General features: G+C 35.5%; 1 non-coding gene across 1 annotated transcript; it reads left to right on the top strand.

Annotated features, from left to right (window-relative positions):
• Positions 1 to 2,377: 2,377 nt before the first annotated feature.
• Positions 2,378 to 2,479, top strand: LOC112942855. Its single transcript, XR_003248468.1, has one exon. It is a non-coding gene; the product is annotated as a U6 spliceosomal RNA (small nuclear RNA).
• The last annotated feature ends 9,386 nt before the right edge of the window (positions 2,480 to 11,865 follow it).

Below are 11,865 nucleotides of genomic sequence, written 5' to 3'. Positions count from 1 at the left end.
TTTGGCAACATTCTCACATTACATAGGCAAAAAGCTTGTTCACATTTCAAAGAAATACGCAATGCAGCCTTGTGATAAGGATATTCCATCCTTTTCTCTTCTGTTTCGTTTTGTCCCTGTGGGACAAGTGCAGAAGCCTGAAGAAATCTGCTGCTTTCTCTCAGCATATTATGTTTTTGTTCTATTACTATAGAGAGAGGAATGATTTTCTTACACATTAGTAGCTAGGCTAAAGAAGGAATGTTTGATATTTTCTAACCATCACCAGCTTTTTGGAAAAAAAAAACAGATTTTTTTTTGTAATATATGTTTGTGTAAGATATTGAAGTAATATAAGAAAGTTTAATATATGCTATTATTCAGAAACAACATTGAAATTTTATTTATTGAATGCACTTTAAAATAGCCTTAATTAAAAATAAAAAACAGAACTCTTCAAATATAGAGGTCAAGGGTGCAAATCAAATGCTTTTGGCCTTATAATCTCCTCTTTATAATCTTTATAATCTCCTCTTTACAACTGTCTTCCACGGAGCATCTGCCGAACTAAGACTGAAAACACATGTTGACTGGAAGCTCAAGTGTCATCCTAGTTGGACGGTCATCCAGCCAGCTGAGAGTAGAACAGTGTATAAGTCATGAGAGCAGARCAGTGTATAAGTGAGCTTTATCAACGACAGAGATATTCGTGAAAACTCTAAACAACTGTTTTWTACAAAGTGAGGGGGGAAGAAGGGGAAGAGAAACTATACAGCTGAAYTTCATGTATTATTTAATTATATGATTATGCTATTGACTAGGAGTGSAATCCTGTTCTTACATTTTTATTCATGATGTGACAATAACTTGGTTATTGAGATTGACCTCTTCCTTTCATTTTCAGAAAACCTATGCTCTATACATACTTAAATGAGAGAAAAGCTGATCTGTTTTAAAAATCCAGCTTGACACTTATCATGATGACAGATGGTTTTAAYTTGTGGTGATATTATACTGTACTGWTGATAGTAATTGATACTACAGCTGGAAATTCATCGAGCCATACGTATTGAGTATCATAGATACCAGGCTTATAATAACTGAATTCAAATTCATTTAGAAAATATTTAAAATCAAATATAATTTCTGAAAAATGAGGTTAATAGCTAGTCCATCAGTAATCAGAAATATATTTTACAGATATAATTGTAAGAAAATGAAAACTTTTCAGATAAAATATTCTTCAACAATTACTCAGCCAGTGGTTTTGTATGGCAAAGTTGTTCAAATGCATGTAGTTCATGAAAAAGACTTAGCTCAAATTAATTAAAAATCCCCCCAAAAAACCCTTATTGAACTTTTTTTTCATATTTTCAAGACTATAGACCTTTTAGAGGCTTTTAATAAAATTTCTACTCTTTTTGCACTACTAGTATGTGTAATAATTGACATACTTCAGTGAATGTAGACTTTAGTCAGTAAAATTCACTGGTGCCTGTCAAACACTTCTTTGATATCACATCACAGTCTGAAATATCATAGAATCACAGAATCATAGAATCCTTAAGATTAGAAGGGGCCTTTAGAGATCATCTAGTCCAACCCCTASTGCACACACAGGGACACCTAGAGCACATGGCACAGGGCTGCTACGAAACAGGATTTCAAAATCTCCAGAGAAGGAGACTCCACAGYCTCTCTGGGCAGCCTGTTCCAGAGCTCTGTCACTCTCACTGTTAAGAATTTTTTCCTTAAGTTCCTGTGGAACTTTTGGTGCCTCAGCTTGTTGCCATTTCCTCTAGTTCTGTCAGTGGCCACAACTGAAAAGAGGCCGGCCCCAACCTCTTTACTCCCTCCCTTGAGATATTACATACACACTTATCAGATTCCTATCAACCTTCTCTTCTACGGGCTGAACAGGCCCAGCTCTCTCAGCCTTTGCTCATAGGGCAGATGTTCCAGGCCTCTGATCATCCTGGTAGCCCTGCGCTGGACTCTCTCCAGCAGCTCCACATTCCTCTTGTACTGGGGAGCCCAGAGCTGGACGCAGTACTCCAGATGTGGCCTCACCAGGGCTGTGTATAGGGGGACGATCACCTCTCTCGACCTGCTGGAGACACTCTTCTTAATGCATCCCAGGATCCCGTTGRCCTTCTTGGCCATGCAGGAACATTGCTGCCTCATGGTCATCTTGTCATCCATCATGCCACCCTATATGGTTAAAAATAAGATATTTTTCAATCATTGACAGTTTGATATTTTTTATAGTTGCTTGATTTATTTTGTTTTATTTTATCTAGAAGGCACAGAGGATATGAAAGGCCTCACAGATGCTRGTATATCCTGTGAGTGATCACTCCTAACCTGACTCAAGTCTCAGCTTTGATGCTCCTTTCTTGTGTTTGTTTYGGCAGCACATATACTAAAATTGGAATGATACAGAGTAGATTAGCATGGCCCCTRCGCAAGGGTGACACGCAAATTCATTTTTATTATTTTCGTGGAGGTTCTCGAGAGGGTCCAGAGAAGAGCAACTAAGATGATTAAGGGAATGAAACATCTCTCGTATGAGGAGAGAATGAGTGAGCTGGGCCTGTTTTCTCTGGAGAAGAGAAGGCTGAGAGGGGATCTGATTAACATGTATAAGTTCAGGAAGGGAGAATGCAGGGAGGAAGGGGACAAGCTGTTTTCACTGGTGGCCAGTGACAGGACGAGGGGTAATGGCCATAAGCTGGAGCACAGGAAGTTCCGTCTCCAGGTGAGGAGGAACTTCTTTACTGTKAGGGTGACAGAGCAGTGGAATAGGCTGCCCAGGGGGGTTGTGGAGTCTCCTTCTCTTCAAAGGGTCTTCAAAACCCTGGATGCCGCCCTGTGCCACATGCTSTAGGTGTGCCTGTTTGAGCAGGAAGGTTGGACTAGATGATCTCTAAAGGTCCCTTCCAACCTTGAATATTCTGTGATTCTGTGATTCTTTAGTTACAGTGTCAAATACAAGAMTTCGTAACCAAAAATAATTTGTCTCTTTAATGATACTTTCACTATRACCTTATCTAACCAACAAATTTTGCCTTATCTACAAAAAATATATATTTAAAATTTTCTGTTATTTTAAGGTTTATTTTCAAAGCATTTTATATTTTATTTACTGTCTACTGTGATGTGTATTAACATCAGGCTGTAATGATGATTTTAGCAGATGCTCTGAAAAGTTTGTTTGAACCTCTTTAAGAACTAAGTCCTTTAAGAACTAAGAACTAATTGGGAGAAATGATGGGAGTATGTCTCAATAATGCTTGTAATCTGAGAGGTTTTGATTTCCTCCAGACTGGAATTATAATTGTATGTTACAACAGTACATTGTAAATGGGAGGAAGCACTTTAAGGAAAAAAATGCTACATAGGAAAGCATTCATTTCAACTACTGCTAATCTACATCTCATAAGAGGATATCTTCTTTTTTTTTCTTGAAGTCACCAACATTTGTATTTTTGTATCTACCTTAGCCATGATAAGGAAAAGTAGAAAGGTGAGAGTGAAAATGTTAAATTAAGCAAGAAATACTAAAATAAAAAAAACATAGGCAAGAATGAAAGGGGACACAGCAGCAGTTAAAGATCTGTCACGCTTTCCATTAGAGTATCACTGTGACTGAATATAGGAAGGAAGCCATTTATTTGAAAGATCTTAGCAAGTCTTGAGCAAATACAGAAAAACAAATGAAAGAAACTAAAAAAAAAAAAAAAANAAAAAAAAAAAAAAAAAAAAGACCACAGAAATACATATACAAGAAAAAGACAGGAGATAGGAAAGAAAAGAAGGGATACTGCATTCTGGAATGATAGTAGTGATAAATAAACCCATATGAGTGAGAAACAGGATATGAAAGGAATATACTTAATGCTTTTATCTCATGTATTTCTTCTTTAGTGTCTGAGCAATAAAGACAAAATAAATGAACTAATCTGAGAACTCCTATTTTCTTAAGTATAGCTTCCTTTTATTCTTGCTTACTGAAAACCCATTTAATTTAAAATATGTATGAGGAAAGGGGAAAAGCTCTTAGTCTAAACCCACGTACGGACAGGTTCAATTTGAAGCACACTTTTTATGGCTGAGTTCCAAAGAGCAGTAGAATGGGATTTACAGTGGCAGTGTTGACAGGATCTTAAGTATAACAGCATTAGAAAACTGCTGCTATAACTTTTTCAGATAGAGACAGTTACAATAAGTTGTAGGCTACAATTAAGGTCCATTTATTATTGCTACCTTCTCAACATTGAAAAGGTTAAGGACTTTGGGCTTTGGTTAAGATCTTTCAGGACTCTAAATTTTCCTTGCAGTTTGGGTCAGCCATAAATACTACAGAAAAGTCCAAAGGATTTCTTTTCTCAAGTTTTACCACTACAAAAGATGTAAAGACAGGAAAGAGAGAAAGACCACTGAAAGCAATACATTTGGTTTTCATTTAGCCRCAAGACTTTTTTTAAGATCTTCCATTAGATCTGCTCTACAGATAGTTTCCATTGTCCCTGTATCTTTTTTTCTCAGCAAGACCTCAGTAAAGTGTCTGTACTTTTTGTAGAAAAAAAAAACAGAAAAAAAAATCTCTATTTTCCATTTAGAAATCTGAGCTGTTAAAGAGAAAGTCAAGCATGGGGCAAGAATTTCCCCTGCATAACATAATCTTCTGTCTGAGAAATACTATTTCATGTGGGTGATATACTCATCAGAATCTGAAATCTTACCGGTTGGCTAGTGAGATACTGCATTATGTAAACTAAGAAAACACTAGCTGGGTGTTTTCAGAAGATATAATTATGCTGTTTCTGTGGATTCTGACAACAAATCTTCACTTCCTTCATATTATATCTTGCTGCATACATTTCTGGTTGGTGATAAGCTGAATATGAAAAGGAAATACTTCAGGACATTCTCACATAAGTCTTACAAAATAAAAATACGTCAGCTGTAAATTTTCAATTATATTTTTTTGTTTAGCATGAGATACTATGTCAATCTGAATATTGATTTTAGAATTTTGCAGCATCTTATTGGTGAGTATAGCAGTTCCAAACAAACGTATTCTTCCATGCCCAGCACTGAATTTTCACTCTTGACAGTAGATTCTTAGGACAAAACAGCGCTAGCAAAAGCTATTCAGTGATATTAAGATATTAACACTCATTAGCACTAGAGACTAGAACAACTATAAAGCTTGCTACCCTCAGGATGCAATGTAAAAAACACACTTTGACATAGTTTTTCTGCATATCATTAAAGAAATATAAACAAAAATCACTTTGCTCAAGGGTAGAGAGGAAAAAAATATCACCAGGGATTAAATCACTGCAGATTTCTACAACAGTTAATAGTTTGAAACACCCTAGTTATAAGCAGGATATCACAACTGGAGCATAGGAGTCCCTCACATTGACCTTCCAGTTTGTCCTACCTGGCTTTTTCAGTTCATCTTACCACCCAGACTGTTTAAAGTACTTTTTATGTTTTTGGATCTTTTCTTTTTTTCTTTCTTTACCTTTTCTTTCTTTTCTCCTGAAGCCTTTGGCTTAGGGAGTTTTCTAGAAGCTGTTGGTTTGTGAACTCCCCCATAAGGCTTCTGATGTCCTGTTTTTTTCTAGAGGCAGGTTTGAGTGAGGCTACTCATCTCATAGGGCATGAATCACTGTGAACAGAAGTAAAACAAGAAAAGTAGGTTTTCTCAGCTAGATAACAGAAGATGCTTTTGAGCAGAAGTTATTCATGTCTGGAAAACTTTACCTTAAGAAAGTATTTATAGTCCCTAGATTTAGTTAAGAATACCACATTGGTTCTGCAAAACCTTCATTTGCTTCTTGCTACACAACTCTATTCTGCTATCTGTGTCAGAAAAGGGAYATTGTGATTGTCAGAAGATATCTCTACAGTATCCTGACCATCATTTTGACTGATAGATAGGAGTATCTGTTGCACTCAGGGACTAGAGAAGTCAGGGAGCACTGGAGTTCCTTCCTAAAGGTTACAAGAAAGTACTAGGTACAGCAAATACAGCAGCAATTATATTTTGATATTAATTAAAGTACTTAATCATTCCATAAGTGTGTATACAATTTTTGKGAAATTTTTAATGATATTATATACATCCAGTCAATCCTTATAATACCTTGAGGACTGAGGAAGATGCAGAAATTAAGCAAATGGAAATATTCATATGGAGTGAAAAAAAATACAGCAATTTTTTTCTGTTGTAATCAGAAATAACCAATACCAGAAATAACCAGTAAAACAGAATTCAGTTTCTGTGGGGTTTTACAGTGTGTCACACACTTCCCTAATTCCCAAAGTCATTATAAAGCCACAGAGAGTGTGAATGTTGACAAGAACTTCAATTTGTATCATGCTTTCTCATTTTATAGCTTTGTTTGCAGAATCTCAGTTCAAACCATTTCTGAGCAGAGAAGTTTATTTTCTAAACTTTTCCAACATTTAAGTTAAATACATACATACAGATCTGTAAAAGCAGGCAAGCTCCTGCCTTACAAAAACAAGTATTAATAGCTTGCATTCCTCATTATAAATACCATAGTATCTACTGAAGGATATGAGCAGAGAAAATTTCAGGTTACTGATGGAGATGCTACAGAATTACATATCAAAACCAAGGGGATTTTCTAGATGACAAGCTAAAAGTGGTTACATAAATCAAACAAATTTAATTTTTCTCTGAACCACAGAATGTAAATGTTTTTACAGACAAATGCCAGGATATCTTTATTTCATACAATAGTTTCAGCAGTTTGCATATTTAACCCACAGTGTAGCTCTGTATATAATATTGATTTAATGAAACTTCTCTCCTTACAACAGAATAAGTGAATGGAACTACTGCCAAGTCAGTTTAATCGCCCACAGTTCTATGATGTGCTATACACTCTATTATTCAAGCCACACATAGCAAACTACATTTGAATGATCAGCCTTACCAACAGGTACAACCTAAAAGAGATTTAACTGCTTTAGCCTTTGGCATCCTTTACCCACAACTGACTACAACTGTGGCTTAGTTTCAATTACAAGACATAGCAGTTACTTAGTGGCCTTTCATCTGGAAAAGGAGCGATAAAATGAATGTAATTTAATAAAACGTTTCATCATTTTTTGGCCACTTTTGACTTGTTTTCCAAGATATCAAGATTCAAATGTTCTTCTAGAAGAGATGGCAAGAGTTAGGGTCCTTAGTCTCTTCGAGGTTTTTGATAACTGTGTCCAGTCGGTTAGCAATTACAAAGTGGCTGTTGAGCTTTCTAGGAAGTTCAGAAGCAAAGAAAGCATTGGTTTTGTCTACATGTCTTTTTCCCATTTCTGTGTGATGTACTTGATCTTTATGATTTCCTCAGAATAACAAGAAAGAGGAACGGGGGTTCTGCTAAGACCTGTGAACAAAACTGCCTGCTGGGTATTCTGAGTTCATCCTTACTTGGTCAGTCATGTTAGCAACTGTAAGAATGACCCCAAGTGGATCTCAGAAAAAAATAAGAAACTGTCAACAGCAGCATCATATTACACATAGCAAAAGACTCCAGATGTTGACGCCTCACTGCAACACCACTACAAGTACAAAACCACTGATCTTTTAACCTAGAAAACAGCAGAAGGGTGAGCACAACCCCACAAAAACGAGTGGAGACTAAGAACTGCACACATAACAATTTTAACTGCATTAATATTGTTTCTTTTTCTGTAGCAATTAGATATGAACTAATAATGATTAGACTGCTTAGTTTTAAATTATGCTACCAATAAATATTGGATTACTTTTCTATAAGATGTGTTGCTTCTTTGCCCATAAACAAGACTTTAAAGCATAAGTGGCAAAATCCTCACTCCATGGAAGAATGAAAAAAAAATGTTTCCACTGACTTATTTTGACTCAGTTTCAATGTATTTCCCTGTTTAGAAAGAATAATATATGCATTTTTTTCTTTTTGAATTTGAAATCATCTGCAGTATTTCATTAGTCTTAAAAGTCTATTCATTCCTCAATTGAAAAGAGTTTAATGAAAAAAAAAAACATAGCTAGACAGAAATATTTTTACAAAGTGTCATTACTGTCACTGAAAACATCTGAAATAACTGAAAGCATATGAGTTTTATTGAAATTTTATTGAAACTTTCGACTTGGAAAATCTTTCTTGACAAGGATGGAATTTCTGATCAGAGAGTTAAGAATAGAGGAAAAAAAAAAAGGGAAGAGATCACCAGCCAAATTGTTATTCTCTAGTGGATCTCACTGTCTTGGAAGCTGTTGTCAAAAGCACAGATTGAGTCTCTAGTGATTAAAACCCCTCAGCTAAGACATGGAATATTCATGTTCAAATCTCCTTCCCCAAATACCCTCTACTGCGGAATGGCAAAGTCTTTGAAATTCCTAAATTTCACAGGATAACTCTTAATTTGAGGAAAAAAAAAAACACTCTACAAGTTAGCCTCTTAATATATTATTTAGAGCACTTACATACTACTTACAACATCTTTTATTCTTGTACTATTACTATTATGTCATTTAGCCCATTTTTTATGGAGCACTCAGTTCCTTTTCTCGTACGAGTTCCCTATCTAATGATAAAAATATTCCAGCTATGTCAATTAGACCAGTTTTAATCACAGTATGAAAGGAGTGAGAAATGTTTGTCTTTTTAATTTGCACTCATTTAAATCAATTGAGCATATATTGATGGAACCTTTTCAGTTCTTTAGCTGACAATTCTGCAAAGCTACTAAAACATAAAACCCCTAAATCACACTTAAAGTTAACCCACAACACTCCACTTTCACTATGTGAATACATCACTTCATCCAACCTCAGTGTTTTCTTCCAAACTTCTGAACAAAGGTAATGAAAAGGCTTCTTTGCATGATTCTTTTCTCAGTTTTTCAGACCATATCTTCTCACTGAATATCCTYTTTTCTAATTGGAAATGTTTTGAAATAATGATATCTGTAAAACAAACAAACAGACAAACAAACAAACAAAAGCAACAGCTACTGTTCCTGGAGAAAGACTGATACAAAAAAGATCAGCAATCATTTACAAATGTCAAGAAAATTCGTGCTGATCTGATATGTTTAACTATTTGAAATGTAAAACTAATTAGAGACAATCTCTTTCTGCAAGCAATTCATCTTGTTAAATAAACCAACCCCTATATTAAACTGTATAATGTTTCTCCTGTGTGAGAGGAATTAGTAAGAGATTTTGGTGAGGGCAAATTCCTTAGGATCAAAAAAAAAAAAAAAAGGATGGTCACTTGTGATATTTAGAGGGCAGTGGTGGTGATGTCCACTTAAAAGGCTTAAGCTTTTCTTCTATACTTAGTTTTTTTGCTCTTTAATGACATCTGTGGAAGCTCAACATCTGTGGTATTTCTCTTTTCTCAGTTTACTCCCATTAAAGTGTGGCTGTGTGGCAGTCACATTTGTATTACATGACTCAAGAAACTTAACAAAGTCCCTTCAAAGGCTAAGCAGCAGCTCAAGAGCTTATTTCAGGACCATGTTTTGAATTCAGACAACTAAGTTCTGCCATATGCTTAGTCTAGTAAAGTTCATTCACCGCAGGCTTAAAAAATAGCTCCCTCACACACACTTAATTAGAATAAACTAATATACTTCTTTTGCCATTGCAGAATCTAGAACTTAGGCTTATGCTTCCCATAAAATCCATTTCTTCTGTAGTAATTTTCAGAGTACTCTGTTTTCTAAAATCAGCCATACATCTTTTGCAGCCGTACATCAGATGCATGTATTATGATAGTATTCAGGTTGGAAGGGACCTCCAGCCCAAAACCCAGACACAGTTTTACACTGAGTTTAGGATATGTTGAGAAAAGCTCTGTAGGTATTACATGCAAAGCACTCTTAGCAAAGCAGCTGTGATGGCATCCTGATTTGAGCTATTTACCCATCACCATCATGAGGCCATACATGATGAATAACTTTTGAAACTATTTCAAAGCAAGACACAGTCTGAAAGGCAAGCAAGCACGGTGCTAGTTGAAAGTTATTGGCTATCTCCATTTGCCTTCATCTCTTAGTATAAACATTTCATGTTGACCTACACATTAAGCGTAGGTCTTTACTATTTTTAAACCACATTTTTACTACTTTACTGGTTTTTAATCCACAATGAACTGTGTGGATGAGAACTACAACTATGCTGTTATCATATACCAAACATATACTATACAGCCAAGAAATAACAACACAGAAACTCCACACTCAGCATCTTACAGAGGTATAAGGGTAAGGACTACTGCTTTGATATGGACTTTTCTCGATCTATTAAGAAATAAGAGCTCAAATATCCCAAAGGCTTAACACAACTTGCTTTTCCATTCATCAGGTAATTTGAACTTTTAAAGTGTAACCTAGTCGTGACATTTTTTGTTTTAACTTCTTATTTATAGATGCAGGCACCCAAATGAATCTCACTGTGATTTTTGCCAGTAATCAGATTTAATGTTCCTGAGGAGCTTTTAAAGCCTTTTTTTTTTCCGTTTTTCACAGACTTTTACCCTTTTATGTAACATAAAATTTCACTTCAAAGTTTGGTTACTGCCAAAAGCAAATGCTAGGAACAACTGTTTCCAGTGTAAATTCATAAGAGTGTTGAAATAAGGGACAGATGGGAACTAGCTGTAGCCAAGACAGGCTGTGTCGCATTGTTCTTATTCCAGAATTGAGTGTGGTCACAAAGGTCACTCTCAGGAAAACAGCGGATCTATGAAATGAGTGAAATAGAGTCAACAGAAGGAAGAAATATCACTTATCCTGTCAGCCTCGCTCCTGATATGTGAATTTTGGATTGCGAAGCCTGCTCTTACTAGCTGTGTTCAGCGTCTACTTCATATTGACACATTCAGGTTTCCATTTGAAAGGAGACACCTTTCAAAGCCCACACCTATGTTCTGATATTAGATAGAAAAGGTTATATTTATGATTTAATTGGTTCATGTGAATGGTTAATACTTTGATGGTTCAAAAAACACGGAAAAATGCATCTTCCCTGCAGTTCTGTATGTTTGCTTGACAGATTTCACAGCAAGGTCTATGATTTCTGAGTTATAGTCACCCATAAATAGCAAGTAAGAGGCAATGTTGTTCAGACTGCAATAGGCTAAAGAACCTAGAAAATACCAGCTCTGTACTTGCCAATTTTAAGAGCAATCTAAATAAGTTTTTTTCTTTTTTTTTTTTACCCCAGATTCATGTACAGACAYACTCATGGTGTCTTAAACATTGCCAAGTTAGCTTGCAGTTACCTCATTTCTTGGAGTAGCTTTGAATAGTCAGCAGGAAGTAGAGAAGACATATAAAAACAAAACACAAATAAAACAACAGCAAAAACCTTACAAAAATAACCAAGGCAAAGAAGGGGAAAGAGGAGAAATTCATCATTAACCTCTCTGCTCTCCCAGATATATGTAAAACTAGAATTCAGATCCCAGGCTGCCTTCTTGCTTTAAATACGTGATTCTTTTTTGTGACTACCATTCTAACTTCTTAATTAGAACTGAAGATCCAGAAAGTAGAGCAGGAATTTCCTTTCAACTTAGAGAAACACAGATAAAGCAGGAACACACAAAGTCACTATATTGTTTTCTATAAAGCAAGTACAAAACAATATGRAAGTTTTAACTGCATTTTGGTACATGCTGCTTGAGCCACCAGCTTCTGGATCTTTAATTATTTAATATTTGCTTGTAGAGTTATACTTTCATTTTAAAATATTAAGCAAGCATCGTTGAGTTTCACCGGAGTTTCTGATGTTTATAAATAGGTGGATGGTAACTGTATTAAACATTTGAAAGAACTATAAAGAAGCAAAAA

Source organism: Nothoprocta perdicaria, unplaced genomic scaffold (genome assembly GCF_003342845.1).
Source record: "Nothoprocta perdicaria isolate Ctin4 unplaced genomic scaffold, notPer1 scaffold_135, whole genome shotgun sequence".
Taxonomy (NCBI): domain Eukaryota; kingdom Metazoa; phylum Chordata; class Aves; order Tinamiformes; family Tinamidae; genus Nothoprocta; species Nothoprocta perdicaria.
The sequence above is the reverse complement of the archived record's forward strand: the minus strand, read 5'-3'. Positions and strand labels throughout refer to the sequence as shown.